The sequence below is a fragment of the Sceloporus occidentalis genome, unplaced genomic scaffold (assembly GCF_023333645.1).
Source record: "Sceloporus occidentalis isolate IW3139 unplaced genomic scaffold, rSceOcc1.0.p SCAF_8, whole genome shotgun sequence".
Lineage (NCBI taxonomy): Eukaryota > Metazoa > Chordata > Lepidosauria > Squamata > Phrynosomatidae > Sceloporus > Sceloporus occidentalis.
Genome location: NW_028316988.1, coordinates 877,358 through 892,573, shown reverse-complemented (window position 1 = coordinate 892,573; position 15,216 = coordinate 877,358).

Below are 15,216 nucleotides of genomic sequence, written 5' to 3'. Positions count from 1 at the left end.
GTGTTCTTCTTATTAGCTGCTATTCTTTTCTGTTTCTGAAGGGGCTGAAACCTCCATAAAGCTCAGAACCAGGTTATTTAAAGGACTGTATTCTCCTGAAATGCCCTAAAGGCACCAGATCTTGTCTGATCATGGATGCTAAGTGAGATCAGCTTTGGTTAGTACTTGGGTGAGTGAACACCCAGGAATCCCAGGTGCCATAGGATATATTTCAACCTCTGGGGAGTACCTGCCTAAGAAAACCCTATCAAGTTCACGGGGTCACCATAGAGGCAACTTGAAGGCACATGCGCATACATTCTCCCTTGAAGTCCTTACCCATGTCTTTAGATCTTCTGTGGAGGCTCTTCTCTCTGTCCTACCATCTTCACAGGAACATTTGGTGGGAACATGGGAGACAGGGCCTTCTTGTTGGAGGCCCCCAAGCTCTGTGATTCCCTTCCTAGAGAGGCTAGACTGACCCTCTCCATGGTGTCCTTCCAGAGTCAGCTATATTCTCCCCATAGGATCCTGCCCATATCTCGAGATCTTCTGAGGAGGCCCTTCTCTCCATCCCACCACCTTCACTGGCGCAACTGGTGGGAATGTGGGAGACGGGGCCTTCTTGGTGGCTGCTCCTGGGATCTGGAACTCCCTTCCTAGTGAGACTAGACCAGACCTTTCCATGGTCTCCTTCCAGAGGCAGACTAAGGCCATATGTCCGCCCGTATGAATCTGCGCATGTCTTGATATCTTCTGAGGATGTCCTTCTCTCCATTCCACCAGGTGCAACGGCTGGGAACATGGGAGACAGGGCCTTCTTTGTGGCTGCTTCCCAGTTCTGGAACTCCCTTCCTAAAGAGTCTAGTTTGTTCTACTCCTTCCTATTCGTGGCCATATCTTCAGATCTTCTGAGGAGGCCTGTCTCTCCATCCCATCAACCTCACAGGATCATCTTGTGGAAACAAGGGAGACGGGGCCTTCTTGGTGGCTTCTCCCAGTCTCTGGGACTCCTTTCCTAGTGATGCTAGAGTGGTGTTTTCCATAGTGTCCTTTGGAGACAGGCAAAGGCCATATCCCCCCCCCCCCCCCCATTTGAACCTGTGCCCATATTTTGAGATGATCTGAGGAGGCTCTTCTCTCTGTCCCACCATCTCATAGGTATATCTGGTGGGAATATGGGAGATGGGGTCTTCTCAGTGGATGCTCCTAGGCTCAGGAACTCTCTTGCTAGAGATGCTAGAGTAACATCTTCAGTGGTGCCCTTCCAGAGACAGGCAAAAACCATATTCTTCCCTATATAAAGCTACCCATATCTCAAGATCTTCTCTGGAGGCCCTTCTCTCTGCCCCACCAGCTTCACACACACATAGCGAGAAATACACACTTCCCCCTCTTTATTTCTTTCTCTGTCTAGTTTACTGTGTTATGTTACCTGTGCTTTATATGTTAAAATTGTTATCTTTCAGTCGTGTGTGTGTGTGTTAAGTGCCCGATGCACACCATTGCAATTCAGGGTTCTGTTGCATTTCTACAACACAGCCCCAGATTCGCAAAGTTGCAAAATGCAGACTGTGATGTAGGGTCTCTAGTATTATTATTATTATTACTATTATTATTATTATTGACAACTCCTCTGCCAGCGCTTTCGAAGGCCATCATTAAGGGCTCTCTCCATCCACCAGCCGCCGTTAACTGCATTTCGAGAACTGTTCTCTTAATGGCTGTTTTGATTTCAGAGGCCGGCTGAGCTTGTTGCCGATAACCAAACGGAGAGGGATTTTCAGCTAAAGGACAGTTAATTCCAATTCCACTTGAGGAGAGAATGCAATTGGAAAAAGGGTGTTAGAGAACGAACGAACGAATGAAAGAAAGAAAGAAAGAAGGAAATAACATGAACTTGGGGGGGGTAATAATTCAGGTGCATCTGCACTATAGAAACAATGCAGTATGATACCACTATAGCTCCATCCTCTCGAATCCTAGGGTTTGCAGTTTTGCAAGGTCTTTCCCCTTCGCTGCTAAAGTGTGATGGTTATCTCATCAAACTACAAATCCTACAATGGTGCCATGGCTTGGTGTCACTATGCTATAACTACTACACTATGCTGCCTTTTACCAATTCGGGGAAGGAAGACAACGAAGATATATGGTTTAAGCTCCTTCCGAGGAGGAGGCCACCAAGGTTAAATTAGAAAACGGAGTAAGGAGCGAGGGAGAGGCTGCCAGTCAAAGTAAATAACGAGCGGCGAGGCGTACCTGTGGTTGCATCCACAATTAGGAAGCTTCATTACAGAGCATCCCGGTTTTAAGATTTCCCCGGCAGAAGTCCTGGCGGAGTGAGAAACCCACCGCGAATCTCCCGCTCGCGCGCCGCCGTGGCGTTGCCGGTGGGGGAAATAAATGGCAAACTACCTGGCGCAGACCAGCCCCGCCGAGAAATGCTAACATAAGTGGAAATTAAATTGGGAAGTCAAGTGCAAAAATAGGTGTTACACCGCGAAGCAATTTAAAGCTCTCCCGAAAAGCTAGCTCTTAATTATAGGCGAGATTATCTCAAGTCGACACTTAGACATTAAAGGTTAAGCACTGCATTTTTAATAAGGGAGGGAGGGAGGGAAAAGAAAACAGGGGGTCCTCCTGGACACCCCCACGGCCCCATCGAGGCAAGCTCATAAACTTCGGCTAACTGCAACTTCCCACTGTTCTCCGCAGAGGTCAACTTCTCCGTTGCAGATGAAATTCAAGGCCTGTTTTCAAGGCTGTGGAGGCAAGGAAGAGGAGTGAAGAAAAGGGCTTGGTGGATCAGAACAAGGGGAGGTCTTGTACCTAACAGTGGCCAGGTAGATCCCACATCCGGTGTTGACCAGGTAGATCCTGAATCCATCATTGGCCAGGTGGGCCTCTGCTAGATCCCTCATCCAGTGTTGTCCGGGTAGATCCTGAATCCAATATAGGCCAGATGGGTCTCAGGTACTGTAGGTCCCACCTTCATTTTCAGGTAGATTCTGAATCCAATGTTGGCCAGGTGGGTCTCTGGTAAATCCCACACCCCATGTTAACCAAGAAGATCCTGATTCTAACATTGGCCAGGTGGACCCCAGGTAGGTCCCATATCCAACGTTGGCCATGTAGGTCATGAATCCAACATTGTACAGGTGGGCTGCAGGTAGATCCTACATCCAAATTTGGCCAGGTACACCTTGGGTATATCCTGCATCCTGGGCCAAGGCATGATGGAGCTGGGCCTGGCTACTCTTCTCTCCCACAGAGACCAGAGCAAAGGCAGTTGGAGCATGGAGGGAAGTCATCTCACCATCTGCTGGACCAAGACATGATGGACCTGGATGTGGCTACTCTTCTCTCCCTTCAGAGGCCAGAGCAAAGGCAGCAGGAACATGGAGACTAGGCATGATGGAGCTGGGCTTGGCTGCTCTTCTCTCCCACAGAGACCAGAGTAATGGAAGTTGCAGCATGGAGGGAGGTCCTCACACCATTTGCTGGACCAAGGCATGATGGAGCTTTACCTGGCTACTCTTCTCTCCTTTCAGAGGCCAAAGCAAAGGCAGTAGGAACATGGAAGGAAGTCACCTCACCATGTGCTGGACCAGGGCATGATGGAGCTAGGCCTGGCTGCTCTTTTCTCCCACAGATACCAGAACAAAGGCAGTTGGAGCATGGAGGGAAGTCCTCTCACCATCTGCTGGACCAAGGCATGATGATGTGGCAGCTCTTCAGACGCCAAAGCAAAGGCAGTAGGAACATGGAGTCTAGGCATGATGCACCTGTACCTGGCTGGTCTTTTCTCCCACAGAGACCAGAGCAAAGGCAATTGGAGCATGGAGGGAAGAGCTCTCACCATTTGCTGAGATCCCAGCACAATGTCACATCTGGGATGTTCCAAGGGGAGGCCAGAAAGAGTAGCAACCTTCAACCAACCCTTCCGCGATGGGCTCCCCTTCCCAGCCTTCAGGAGGGGGCCCGATGCCACAGCGCTTAATTACTCCTTCCTCCTCACCTCTTTGCACCTTGAGGCATTTCCAACGCGGCAGAGGCGAGTGATTGATCACCCCCCTGGCATTTGGAGATCCTGATTAATGTGGCGCGCGCCAGTCCTCCCAAACTCAAGGGGGAATTAATCTTCAGATGGGGGAATTACTCAATAAACCATTCAAACATGCAATAAGCCGAGCCATTAAAAATTAATCGCTCGACATCCCGGCCATGTAAACACAGCTAATAAGATCCTGGCAGGAGATAAGGTGGAGATGAAGGGAGGGATGGAGGGGGGTAAATTGAGAGGAACCGAAGGCGGCCGGAAGGGCAGAGGACAAAAATGAGGGGATGGAGATGGGAGGAAGGTTTTGCATCCAAAAAGAGAGAGAAATGTTGATCCAGTTAAAGCATAAGAAAGAGTTGCTCACTATTTGTGGGACACCAGCCCTCTTTGGCAGCGAAGCCTAAAGACCATGCAAACTACATATCCCATAACAGCTACAGCACTTAAAGGGGTCTCAAACCACATTATTTCTACAGCGTAGATGCACCCATAGTGAGAAAACCTGTTGAGGATTTCCCAAGGAACCCCGTCTCCGGCGCAAGATGGAAACGCACAAGTGCTTTCCGTTGGCCACCATTTCCCCAACCTTTTCTTTTGCAAAATATTCCAACAACAAAACATTTTGCAAAATACTTCTGCGGAGGATTGGCCTCTCTTCCTTTTGTTTGGATACGCACAAACAGATAGACACAACCTGTTATTTTCAACCACAACAACAACAGAAAGGAACCCCCTTATTGCCATTTTTAAAACCTGGTGCATTTACGGAAATCGTGCAAAGAACGGTCTTGAAAGCGTGCAAAAACTCCTTGAGACGTCTTATTTATTTAAAAGCCTCTCACAGCAAGGAGAAGAGAAAATTACGTTTTCTCATTCATGGCAACATGGGGAGGAACCAAGTCACGATTCGCCACACTAATGTGAAGATGCTCACGGAGACGTAAATTGCACCCGCTGGAGGTACAATTCGCCTTGGTTTTTGCCCCCCGCAATGGGGTAAATGGGAGTTATTGCGGCTACAAACAAGTGTCTGCAAATGGTTGCCAATATACACTGATATTAGAGATTAATTATATAAAGCTATTACTTATTTTACTGAACGTACGTATTGGTCGATGATCAAAAACAAAGCGTCTGTCTATCTGAGTCCTGATAGGCCATATATAGCCCATGAAAATCCCACCCCAGATTCAAAAGAGATTCATTTCATTGAGCGTTAAATATCACAGTCTGAGGATGGTTTTGCCAATGCGTTCCCCATCTTTGGGGTCCGGGAGCCCCCCAACAAGATTGTGATGTGTGTGTTGTGTGCCTTCAAGTATGTCAATCCTATCATAGGGTTTATTTGGCTAAGTTTTGTTGGAGAGGGTTCGCCGTTGCAATCCTTGGAGGTTGAGAGCGTGCAATTTGCCTGACATGAAATCCCATGGATGACCTCAGATTGAGGTTTGGTTAACCTTCCAATTTTCCCCGTGTGAAAAAGTCCCCATCGAGTTTAGCAGCTGAGCAAGGATTCGAACCCTGGTCTCCAGTGTCATAGTCCATAGGGTCAATGCAGCACACTAGCAAGACTACCTACTTCTATGTGATTCCTCTCCCTGCAACCCTGCAAAATACATCTTCTGCTAATGCAAAGGCTGGCATTAGCATCTCTGCCTCGCTCCTCGCCGATGCCCCCAATACTGCACAGCTGGAAGCCGGCTGATAAAAGTCACAAGGTTGCAGAAGGAGGCTGGGATACGCAATCCGCACCTCGGCGCGGCTAATCAGGGATCCAAGCTCCCTCCGGGAAGTCATGATAATGAGGAACCACGTTAAATATAGTCCCCCCGATATTTGCCAGCACCCAACTTCGGCGGCATGAATAAAACATCAGGAATGTGTGGTGCCCTGGGAGTTTACGATTAAACCTAGTTGTGGTTTGATGTTGTGCGAATGCAGCGGCCCGGCAGCTGCGGTTATGCGACGGACTGCACCTTTGGGTGCAAAGCTGTGTTCTTGCTATTGCAATATTAATTGATTGATCGCTTGATGTTTCTGCAGCCGTGCATGCAGTGGTCCAGCAGCTGCGGTTCAATGCACCCTTGGGTCCAGAGCTCTCCCAAGGATAAGCAGATGGTTTGGATACTCTGTCCATGTTATTGTTGCCACTGCAGTGTGTATTTATTTGTTGCCTGATGTTCTTGCAGCCATGCATGCAGCAGTCCAGCAGCTACGGTTATGCGACGGACTGCACCCTTGGGTCTATGCAGAAAAAGCAGATGGTTTGGATGCCCTGTCCGTGTTGTTTTTGCTATTGCAATATTTACTTCTGTATAGCCTGATGTTTTTGCAGCCATGGTTAAAAGAGTAAAGGAGCTATTGGTATATCATGGGAAACATACAAAGGCTAAGGCCTTATTAGGAGCCAGTGGGGTGTAGGACTCAATGCCATATAAAAACATCGCTGTGTATGTGTCTGTTGTGTGTTTTCAAGCTGTTTCTGATTTATGGTGACCCAAAGAAAAACTGGAGAGCCAGGATGGCATAGCGGTTTGGGCACTGGGCTATGACTTTGCGTTCGAATCCTTGACCCATTCGGGGATTCTGGGATCTGGAGTCTTGACACCTTAAAATGGTGATTTAAGCCATTTGTTTTAAAAGAGAAAGCTGGAGAATTAAAGCCATTGTTCTATTTTCAGGATCTGATGGTTGTAACTTTAGCATTATAACAATGCAAGATTTGGAGGTTGCAACTTTGAACCCCTTTGGACCCAGCACCGATGCGACTTACTCCTGAGTAAACCACACAAATGGCTAAACCTTTTAAAGACACTCGCTATTGATTGGGCGACGGTCTGAAAGGCCAGCGATAAAAGCTTAAAACCGATCGATCAATACCAAGCGGCATTCGTTGTGGAGGGAGAAGATCCGGAACATGAGTTACGGGATGGGGAAAAAGGCCGGCGGATGAGGTGATGTCTCAAGTTTTTGAGGGTAATTTAATCAAACCATCTCCAGCTCTTGTGTGTCGTTTTTAAATCAGAAGTTGTCGAAGGAAAAGTTGTATCGGCAGGAGATTTTAATGCCATTATCTCCGCGAAATTAGATAAAGCTACCAAAGGGAAGAGGCAAGCCCAGCCCAGTTCTTCCCAATTACCGCCGAAAGGTAATAGGGGCTTCTGGGAATATATTATATTATATTATATTATATTATATTATATTATATTATAATGGTCTCTCTTTTTGGACTTTGTGTTCTGTTTTAAATGGCAAAAGTTGAACTGTGCAAGGCCTACATCACTTTGCACTACTGTTTGTATTGCAAACATAAGTATCCATCATTCTAAGTATATATGTTCCCAGAAGGCTAAATTACCTTTCCAAATTACCTACATCATCCATATATATACACACACACACACACACACACACATATATATATATATATATATATACATACATATATATATATATAGACACACACACATAATTATCATCCTTCACACACACACATATATATATATATACCACTTTAATACTACTGTTTTTGTTGCAAACATAAGTATTCATAAATGTAAGAGTGTGTTTGTTTGTGCGTGTGTGCGCGCGCGCGCGCATGTGTGTGTGTGTGTGTATATATATATATATATATATATATTCCCAGAAGCCCAAATTACCTTACCAAATTACATATATCATCTATCTATCTATCTATCTATCTATCCATCTATCTATCTATAATCATCCTTCACATATATCTAGATGATAGATAGATAGATAGATAGATAGATAGATAGATAGATAGATATCACTTTAACACTACTGTTTTTATTGCAAGCATAAGCATTCTGTACTTTCGATCATTTGGTATAATATTCCAAAATTGTCAAATGACGCCTGGTTTGGTGTCTTTATTTTTGGACTTCCAGATGTTTGGAGACTACAACACTCATCATCCTTCACTCTCTCTCTCTCTCTCTCTATATATATATATATATATATATCCTTCACTGTTTTTATTTCTATATATATAAACAGTGAAGGATGATGAGCGTTGCAGTCTCCGAACGTCCGGATGTCCAAAAATAAAAACACCAAACCAAGCGTCATTTGACAATTTTGGAATATTAAACCAAATAACCGAAAGGACGGAATACTTACGTTTGCAATAAAAACCATAGTCTTAAAGCGATGTAGGCCTTGCACAGCTCAGGTTTTGCCATTTAAAACAAAACATAAAACCATCTCAAAAAGAGAGACCTAAGTCATCGTTCGACGGTTTCGAAATATTAGACCCGGTATCTGAATGTGCAGAAATGAAGGTGGTTTTGGAATATTATACCCGATATTGGAATGTGCCACTTTGAGAACAGAATACTTATCTTTGCAAGGATGACAGCGGCGTAAAGTGATGGGATACAAAGTAGCCTTTGTGCAATTCAGTTTTGCAATTAAATGCGAACCTGGAAGTCCTAACAGAGAAACCAAAGTAAATCAGGCGTCGTTTGAGGATTTTGGAATATCATACCATATATTTGACATATTGAAATGTCTCACTTGCATCACATCTTGCTGGGGTGTTTCCCATTGGAAAGACGTGGTTCGGACGCCGCGACAAACAGGATGCTGGGCTCGACAGTCCTTGCTTTGGTCTTCTCCTCCAACTGCTGGGTTCATTTGCCACTCTTTGAGTTGGAAAAACATGGACCGAATCAAAAGCTGAGTTCATCTGAAAATAAAGCAATGCAAACATGACTGCTCTGCGGCCAAAGTTTCCAAAATGCCACCAAGGAGGCATAAATCTCCAGTCCAATTAATCTCATTAAGCCGGAAGAGAAAGGTTCCCGAAACGTCTTGGGGATTTTACAGCGCCTGCAATGCATTCTTTTTTCTTCCTTTTATTAATAGGATAGTTAAAAAGCCAAATGTCAAATGCACTGGAAAGCTAAAGCATGCTTTCCAAAGGGCCCAATTTGGCAGGAACGGTCCTCTGCCTTCCCACTTTCTCCACTTTTGAAATGCTTTTAAAATGTCCAGGTTTCCCTCTCCTGGATTTCCAGCTTATGGCGACCCTATCATGGGTATCTTGGCTAGATGTGTTCATAACCCAGTTAAACACCCACACCATCCAAAATCCCCTCTTTTTGCACAACCACTAAAGGTAAAAGGAAGCCTCTCCAGTTTTTCAGTCCAGCAACCCTAGACTATAATTCGGGTCTTAAAGAAACCATTTTTCTCCAAGGAAGGGAGGGTTCCCAAAAAATAAAGGAGGCAATGGATATCAACATGGATGGGATGCTGGGAGCGCTCAGGTTCATAAACCGCATTTGTTAGCTGCCCTGGATCCTGAGATTTTGGAACCGGATCTTGCAAAAACTGGAGCCAGTTGCTTTTCTGAAGGTGATGGAGGTAATGAGGCGATGCTTTGCTGCTCCTTCCTCTTGAGGAGAGAAAGAGAGAGAGGAATTGCCAAGAATTTATTAGTCTAATTACATTTCCCTAATGCGGCTGACCTCGGCACAACGGCAGGTGCGTCAATCAAAGCCGCAATCTCCCCGACATTATTGGAACTTTAATAAGAGTCAATTGGCGAGTGTCGCTCCGCGCCGGACCCTCAACGGACGGGGGGAAAGATCCCGAGGGGCAAGAGGAATCGGAGGCGGGGACGCTACAATATGTATGTTAATAACCATGATTAGGTTTATATATATATATATATATATATATATATATATATATATATATATATATTCCTGCAGACCTCGTTTGCTCTTCTACGGTGGGCAAACCTCAGAAAGGAAACGTCTTGTGCTCTTCTGCCGATCGGAAAGTGGCAGAAGAGCGCAAGACGTTTCCTTTCTGAAGTTCACCCAGAATGGCCCCAGTCATGCATCAGAAATGCAACTTTGCAACAAGGGTGGGCAACTGGGTTGCATTGGAGGGCCACACACCTAACTGCACAACATTTCCATGAAAGAAATCAAATCCACTCCCAAATTCATATACCCAAACACCATCGAGGGGATATGGGGACATTTGGAGGGGGTCACGGGTGCTTAGAGGGCATTTTGAGGCAAAACGTTTTGTTTTGACCCCTGAGTTTGCAAGACCTGACCTGACTTTTGGAGCTGCTTCATTCATAGGTTCACCATGAATGAAATCCAACTTGACCCCAATGAACAGCAAGGGCAAACCAAGCCTGAACTCTCACTCGATGCCCATATGACTGAACCGAGGCTATTATACTTGGGCCACATAAGGACTCATTGGACAAAGAAGATAATAGTTGATAAAATCCTACAAAAAGGAGGAAGACAGTTTCCACGGTCGATGGTTACCTCAATCAAGGAAAGTACGGCTGCTGCCCTGAATTTGCAAGGCCATAAATCCCATTGTGCATTGCACCCGACAAACACCCATCCCGTTGTGCATTAACAACATTTCGGTACAATTCTTATTATTGGAAATGTATGCAAATGGGTGCACCAAATGCAAAATGTGCATCTTTGCAAAAACGTATCCAAGCACACATTGCATGGCCAAGATGCATGCAAAAATGTGCATTACTCCCTCTCCCCACCTCCAAAAAGAAACATATTAAAGTTGCTGGCCAAAATGTGCACAAATTTCCAACAAAATCCCAAGAAGACTTATAATTTGATAATTAAAATGAGGAGAGTACAGGACGATGGAAAGATGTTCATGCTCCTGGATGAAGCACGATTTCTATACCGTCGCTCGGCTTTTCTTAGCTCTGCTGAGGGAGACCTATTTTGGGCCTTAAAAGCAAAAGACCCAGATGTTCAGGGTTGAAAAGCAAGACTCCTGAGCACCCAGGAATGACTTTTCGGTTGAGCTTTGCAAAGAGAAGAAGGGAGGGTCAATGTTGCCTGGAGGCTAACGGTATCCCTAACCTCATATTAGATGACCTCCCCAAAAAACCATCTCATTTCTTATCTCCCCAGGTTGGGTGCAAAGGCTGGGTGGCCAGCCAGCTAAAGTTCGCGCAAAAGGCGAACGCCAGATCAAGACGATACGTTCACCCAAGGCGATGTGCGAACAATTTCACTCCAGATTCGCCCTGAGGCTGTGGGTCTCAGAGCAGCATCAATCGCTTGCCTTGGCTATTGCTTCATCCATCTTGCAAAAGCTTCTTTATCTCCGGAGAGGTCTGCTTGCTTGACTCAGATAATCTTCCCAGAAGCAATCCAAGCAATCTAAGGATGTGCAATGCACTCTTCTGCACACGGAACAGTGATCTGTGGCTTTTTGGCACTTGTCGTTTGTGATCTTTGAAAGTTTGAGGAATTTGCCGCATGAGATTTTAGGATGGCAGGGTGGATGAAGGGTGCTTTCGGAAGAATGGAAGCTATCTTGAAGTCTTCCGAGGAAGGACACCTTCATCAGACCTACGTCCATTTCTGGGCACCACAGTTTAAGGAGGACATCAACATGCCGGGATGTGTCCTGAGAAGAGTGACCAAGATGGTCAAAGGACTGGACATCACCAAGCCCTACAAGGAATGGCTTTGGGAGTTGGGCATTGGAGGTGAAGACTGAGAGGTGACACGATATGCATCTGTAAATACCTGAAAGCAAGCTTGATTTCTGTTGCTCCAGAGACTAGAACACGAACCAATGAATTCAAACTGCAAGACAAGAGATGTCGCCTAAACATTAGGAAGAACGTCTTGATTGTAAGAGATGCTCAACTGTGGAAGGGGCTGGAAGGGTGGACTCTCCATCATTGGAAGCATTTCAAAAGAGGTTGGTGGCCATCTTTCAGGAATAACTTAGCCATGTCTTCCTGCATGGCAATATAAAATTGGACTAGTTGATGATGAGGTGACCATCATCATTGCAACTCAACTGGTCACCTCAGTACCATACTCCCAGGTTTTGCATTTCTATGGCTATTCACACAGATTGGTTATAAAGGTCCTTCTTGGTCCATGCGTCTGAGGATGGAGACCAAGTCTACCAAAGCTTATACTACAACTCCTTTTACTCGGTTAGTCTCAAGGATGCTATCACCCTTTCCATAGAGGGTTTCAATGTGTATCTGAAACATAATTATGGATTCATCATTACAAAGCATAGATTGTGATGCATGATCTTGGCCTTTGTTTGGAGGGGAGGTTAGGAGCAGAAATTCGGCTCATCCTAGTAGTGATAAGGCACACTTGGCCATCCCAGTGTTGGTGGCCTACAACTCCCAGCATCCTTGACCCTTGGCCAAGGTGGCTGTGGATGATAGGTTTTGGAGTCCAACAACACCTGGGAGGGGGATAGAGGCTTCCCATCCTTGGGATGGAGCTTTCTTTAAAATGGGAGGGAGGTCATTCCAGCTAAATCAGTTTGTGGACCACTTTCAAAAAACGCTTGTGGTCCCAAAGATGAAGGTGGAAAGTGGAGACCCTGGCCTCTCCCTCTTTCCTGTACCAAAAAATGGCAGCCCAGATCAATTAATTCCCTCTTAAGCGCTCGATCGATCACCCCCACTTAATCAAATTAAGGGCAAAGATGGAAATAACGGCCGCTGTGGCAAAGTTATCGTTATCCGCAGGAAGGTATCGCTAAAAATTTATCGCCGGCTGTAAAAAAAAAAGGCAAGGAAAAGGCAGGTCTTTTGCTGTCAGCCAAATTCGTATCGTGAAATTATTATTATTCCTTTTTTCCTCTTTCCTTGCCTTTTCTTCTTCTTCTTTTTTCCTCCCGCTGAAAGAAATGAGAGACTTAAAAAGGACCGGCAAAAGCAACCTCAGCACTTTGGGGAGATCTTCTCTGCCCAATAAAACTCTGCCCTGATGGAGTTTCCATGTTAATGGACATTCTCCAGACATTGGGGTATTTTATGAGCTTTCCAACTTTATTTCCCCGGTTGCTTTGCCTTCATACCTGAATCAAGGGACGTTCTTAGGAGAGATGTAATTTTGCATTCAGGGTGCATCTACACTGTCGGAATAATGCACTTTGACACCACTTTAAGTGCTGTACCTCCATCCTATGGGAGACTGGGGTTTGTAGTTTGCTGGGACGTTTCGCCTTCTCTGTTTCAGAGCTCAGTGCCAGAGCAAACTTCAAATCCCAGGATGCCACAGCATGGAGCCATGTCAGTTAAAGCGGTGCCAAAGTGCATGAATGTTTCTGCAGTGTGGATGCAGCCTTAGAGTCATGTGGAACCATAGAGTTGGAAGGGGCCTCCTGGACCACTGAGTCCAAACCCAGGCTCAATGGAGGATCAGGTTGAAGGCACACAACAAGGTAAAGCAAAGGCAAGCAAAGCAAGGGAATGTAATGCAAAGCTATTCAAGGCAAGGCAAGGCAAGGCAAAGCTATGCAAAGCTATGCAAGGCAAGGACAGGCAAAGCAATGGAATATAATGCAAGGCAAGGCAAAGCAAAGCATGCAGCAATGTTGGATCTCAGCTGAAATGTGTCACAAGGGGTCCAGCAATAGGGAAGACAGACTAGAAAGGGAGGATGAATTACTCTTTCCCCCTGCCCTTGGAGACCTGGAGACTGGCATGCCTGCCTGAGCGCCCAAGGGTTAACAGCTCCCAACATCCCCTCCCCATGCCCACCTCCCCGCATTATGAGATGCAATTCAAATCAACCAGCTGCCTTGTTTTGGATTACCCTTTTGCCATTCAATCACGTTAAATAAGCTGCTGGAACAGGTTGAAGGACGCCGGGTCCTTGAATCATTTAGGAGGCTGAGGGAGGAGGAGGAGGAGGAAGAGATGGAGGACAGAGAAACCCTTTTCAACCTCCAAGACCTAAATATGGAGCATGGAAGGGAATAATGGGATTTGGGGAGAGCTTAGAAGCATTCCCTTTTGTAGGGAGGACCGCAACTCCCAGAATGTCCCAGCCAGATGGGAACTGCAGTTCCCCGCTCTGCAAGAAGGAACCTCTCCAAGCTCTGGATATGATGGTGTGAGAGATCCAGATGGAGAAACTGAATCAATGCCAAATCAATGCCGAATTTTTGTAGGACTTTCACAGCGGAAGGAGCAGGATATCGACGCAGATGATGGTCAACGGTTTGGATTTCCTAAAGAGAAAAGATGAACAACTTTGGAGCCAGTCTGGTGACCTTATGACCTGGAAGTTGATCCTGGTGGGTCACACTGATACCCAGGTTTCAGGCGAGAAGGTCACAAAAGTGCCTCCAAAGTCATTTATCTTTTTCCTTTTAGGAAATCCGACCATCCTATTGAACCCAGACTCCTGGAAAAATGTGTTATGGGGCTTTTCCATCCAAAAATCTGGAAAAGGAAAGCAAAGCCCACGTTTTCTTGCTCCATTTGATGGGAAATGGGGGTGATGGTGGTCATGCCCATCATCCCCAACTTCACTGAAAAGAAGTCTTCTTTAACCTTACTCAAAAGTCATCTTTCTCCGCCGAAGGACCCCTTCTGCTGCTGCGGCTCCCTCTTTTCCTTCGACTCTTTTTCTTTATTACTCGTAATAACTCTCGTAAATTCCTCAACAGATGGAAATTTTATTTCTCTAATCAGTGGCATTTGCCGTAACGGCGAGAAAGAAGAAAGAAGGAGAGGGAAATCTTCAAGCGGAGAAGGAGGAGGAGGAGGAGGAGGAGAGACGGGGAGAAAAACGCAAGGAAGGGAAGGTTGGCTGCAAAGGCGGCGTTCAAGGTCTTCCAATGAAGGAAAACACCCTTTTACTAGAACAAGGGATATTTCATCTCCCATCGCCCTTTGGTCTTTCCTGCCACATATGACAACCCAGGTTGGGAACGTCACAGAATAATGTCTCTTAAAAACCACTTGCAAAAGTCCAACCTGGGACCAACCCTGCTTTGCATGCAGAAGGTCCCAGATTCAATTCCTGGCGTCTCCTTCGACTCATTCCACCACTTTCCCCACCTAAAGAACCCACTTTTCTACCTAAACCTTCGCTGCACAACAAAACCACATTGGACTTTTTCACACAATGAAAACTGGAAGGTTACCTGAAGGTTGCCAATCCATGGGGTTTCACGTTATTTCGAAAGAGAATATCAAATGACTTTGGAGGCAACCGAAAGGCTATCCAAACGCAATCACTAGTCATCCCAAAGAATAGCTGCATTCGGAAAACTATTCAGTTTATAAACCCTTTTCCATTCCGAATTCGCAGTCAATTTGAATTTGCGCTGGTATGAAATGCTATTCCAGTTCGGCCGTGGGT